Raw genomic sequence first — 4,248 nt, 5'->3', positions numbered from 1 at the left:
CTCTGCAACACACTTTTTACTTGTAACTCCTTTTCGCTGAACATATCGTGTCACCGCTTCTCTTACTATTCACTCAGTCAAAAATCAAATAATATTTTATATAAAGATCACATTTTAATAAAATACTATAAGAGAATAGAAAAAAAATGAGAAGCAGTCAGAAAAGATGAGTATTAATTTTGTGATACCTGTTTATTATATTGATTTTACGAGGAACTCATTGCGAGAGAGTGAAGAGATGAGAGATCGAGAGGAAGATGGACAAATGAGGTAACTTTATGGAGAAAAATCACCTGAGGCAGTAACTAGATTTAGGAGATCTGGTGTTTGAGGTGGGTGGTGGGTTGGGGGGTATTACACAAAGAATGTTGGAAAGGGGGAATTTTTTGATTCAATTTAGTACATGAATAAGATTTATTGTTACATATATTGACGTATATATAAATGGGGAAAAGTCTAATACGTTCTTCAATTTTTGCAATTAAAAATGATATATATCTAGTTAGTAATATGACTAATTTATACCTTTTTTTTACAAGGATAACCCAAATGTACCCTTTTCGGCAAATACAAGAGGAATAATGATTTTGATCTTTTCTTGACTTGTTTTAATAAACTTAAACCCATAAAAGTTGTATGTGATCCTTTTAGAAAAATCCAGGGGTATATTTAATCCTTCTTACACATGAACTTTTTCTGCCTTCTTTAACATAGTGACTAATTTGTGTTTATTATTCTTTATGATCACATTTGTTTGTTTACTAGTTTCAGGACTCATGGGTTGCATGTGTGTTTAATGTTACTTTTTGTTAAAACAATTAAATATTAATAAGGCTACCATTAGTCAAATTTAAAAAGAACATAACAACATTTCATGATAAGTTGATGATAAAATTAACAACATGCGTTTAACACAAACACATTATATTGAACAAACGCACAAAGAAGGAAAATATATATTAAATAGACGAACTTTCACGACAGCCAGGGTAACACTCACAAGAAATTTTGAGTTCACCAGAATTGAAAATCCTAAGTCTAGCCCCATAATTGCCATGTCTATGACTGGTGCATCCACACACAATATCCACGTAATCGTCTCCTCTGTGCAACATGCTCATATCACCTAGCTCCTCTTCGCTGAACATATCGCCTCACCTCTTCTGTAACTATTCACCCTAGCAAAAACAAAAAAAAAACGTTTTATATAAAGGTCAAACTTTTAATAAGATCCTATAAGAGAAAAAAAAAGGAGAATTGATCGCAAAAGGTGAATATTAATTTTGTGATGTTGATATATAAATTCATTATACGGGAAATTCATTGGGTGAGAGTGAAGAGATAAATAAGCTGAGAGGAAGATGCACAAATGAGATATTTTTATAGAGAAAAATTACCCTAAGAAGAATGCAGATTCAAGAGATTTGGTGTTAGGGGTTGGATTGGGGGAGGGGGGTGTATTATACGAAGCATGTATGTAAGGGGGAATTCTTTGTTTCAATTTAGTACATGAATGGATCCATTATTACATATATTTATATATCTAAAAATGGGAAAAAAGTCAGATACATCCTTCAATTTTCGCCATTCAGAAATGGTATATCTCTAGTTAATAAAGTAACTAACATATATCTTTTTGCTATACAGATGACCCATATATAATTGTTCGGCGGATAGAAGCAAAAAAGAAATGATTTTGATTTATTCTTGACTTATTTTTAGTAAACTAAAATCCATAAAAAGTATATATGATTTTTTTAGCAAAGTCCAGGGGTATATTTGATCCTTCTCACGTATGAACTTTATCCGCCTTCATTAATTTAGTGACTAATTAGCATTTATTATTCTTTAGGATCTCATTTATTTGTTTACTAGTCTCTAGACACGTGTGTTTTACGTGCGTTTCATGTGGATTTTTATTGACGCATTAAAACAATTAATATTTTATGCAAATTGTATGAAGTGAGTAACATTTTTTAGTGTGTCAAGAAAAACCAAATGAGGGATATATTGTAATGTTTAAAATCAATTCCTTTGAAGCTACCATCGATAAAACAATTCTATTAAATCTATTATCGGTAATTTATTAACTTTGTTTAGTAGTTAACACACTTGCAAAAGTCCCGTGACTAATTTGAGCCGAATAACAACAAAGATTTATGATAATGATAAAAAAAATCATAAAAATTAGATTGGTGAAGTCTAATAGAGAAAAACAAACAAATAATAAACTAAAATAAAACATACACATCATTCGCAACACATTATTCATATGGATCATCGATATAAAATAAATATAAAATCAATAACTTATCCATATTCAAAATTCGCAAGGTACATGTTTTAAGAGGACAAACAAAAGACTCAGAAATTGCACTGACAAATCCTATAATTTGCAAATTACGTATAACAAAGTATCATCTTCTTTTTCTCCAAAGTAAGAAAATACTTATTTTTGACAAAAGTAGAGACAACATTTACCAGTGGTGCTTGACATCATATTTATTGCTTCACATATCATAATGTGTGTGTGCGCATGTGTGCGTGCGTGTGACAAAATAATAAATCAAAAATCTATTTTAAAAGTTTTGTCACTTGAGAAAATATTTGTTGTTATTATATCGAGAGACCATTAAAATTTGAACTTGTATTGTGTTTACTGTAATTTATTACTTTAGCTATTTATTTGTTGAATAGAAATAAAGTCGAAAAAGCAAACAAGAACAATTACCATCAACAAATACGTGAAGAAAATCAATATCATATAGGCTATAGCCCCCCCCCCCCCCTATAATGATATATAGAAATGTGTTTGAATTTCATGTTCTAGAGTACTGAAAATGCATGGAAGTACCTTTAGCTCTAAATACTGAATTAACTAAGAGAATTGAAATTTAACGACAAAAGAAATCTTAAAAGTTATCAATAACTTATCAAAACAGGATGAATAACGAATTTCTCAACAAAACTTGCTAACAAAGCAAAATATAGGTACATTTATCAGTTCAGCCAAACATTTAAAATTGTTGTCTGATTTTATAGCTATTTCTTTTATAACAATAACCTATCTTGTGAAATCCGTCTAGGGAGTGTAGGATGTGCACATACCTTTACTCAATTCAGAAGTCTCTCAACTTTAGTCGAGTATAGCAAATTAGAGTAAAATATGAAAAGAAAAAATGACAGTGAAGAGAATATAATATAATATAACAACTTTAGGAAAATAAAAACAACAAAAATAGTACAATAATCGAAACACCATAAAAACAATTGGCGTCAGAAAGCAAAAGAAAGAAGGTAGAAAGCAAAAGAAAGACAATACACAAAGAAAAGTACTATAATGACAAACACCACTAAGCCTAAACCCTTCGAAAAATAAGAGAACACTTCATTACAATTTTCTACCTTAATCTGTGATCTCCATGCTTAAGCATTATATGTAATGGATGAGCTTTGAAAGGGGAACACGCTTATGTATTTGCCAATAATAATTTTACCTCATGTTCATGATATTTATAAGCCAAAAGTTTGTCTAGAATTCTGTAGAAAGCTCAAAAGTTATATACTAGAGAATGGACCGATATTCTTAAAATGCGGTTAGAAACACATTTTCATTTTTCGTATTTAATATATTATAATTATTATTTAATATTTAATTGCTTAGAAATTTTATAACATTTTTAATTAAGATAGAGTTAAATAGTATTTTAACTTTTACTTTTATGGCTTCTCACTTATAATAAAAAAAATGATTTATCTTCTTGTAAAAGCTAACATGATCCCCCCCCCCCCCCACACACATTTTTTTAGATACAACGAATTAACACATTTTATACTACCTTGTAATTTATTGTTTGATTAATTATTGATTGAGGAGTATTTTGAATTTCTCATGTTACAGAAGACAATAGTGCGCACTGTCTCTCGTTTCTGCGCACTGTCTCTCGTTTGTGTTAATTTTTACAACAAGGGTATTGACTGCTTGGCGTATTGCGGCCCTTCTTTTTGAACAATGTAGATGACATAACCAGGTTAGTGGGTTAAAAAGTATACACAGAACTATTGAATGTATTATAGATGTCAATTATAAACAGATTACATGGCCAAAAACTACTATAAAGAATGAGGTAGAAGACTAAAAAAGTGAATTGTGAATGTATGCACAGAATAATGCAGACAGTCATGTGTTTGTGGGCAAAACTGAAGCTCTACAAAAAGGATATGATTCTTTCCTCTGCAACCATTTGT

The sequence above is a fragment of the Solanum lycopersicum genome, chromosome 1 (genome assembly GCF_036512215.1).
Source record: "Solanum lycopersicum chromosome 1, SLM_r2.1".
Taxonomy (NCBI): domain Eukaryota; kingdom Viridiplantae; phylum Streptophyta; class Magnoliopsida; order Solanales; family Solanaceae; genus Solanum; species Solanum lycopersicum.
The sequence above is the reverse complement of the archived record's forward strand: the minus strand, read 5'-3'. Positions refer to the sequence as shown.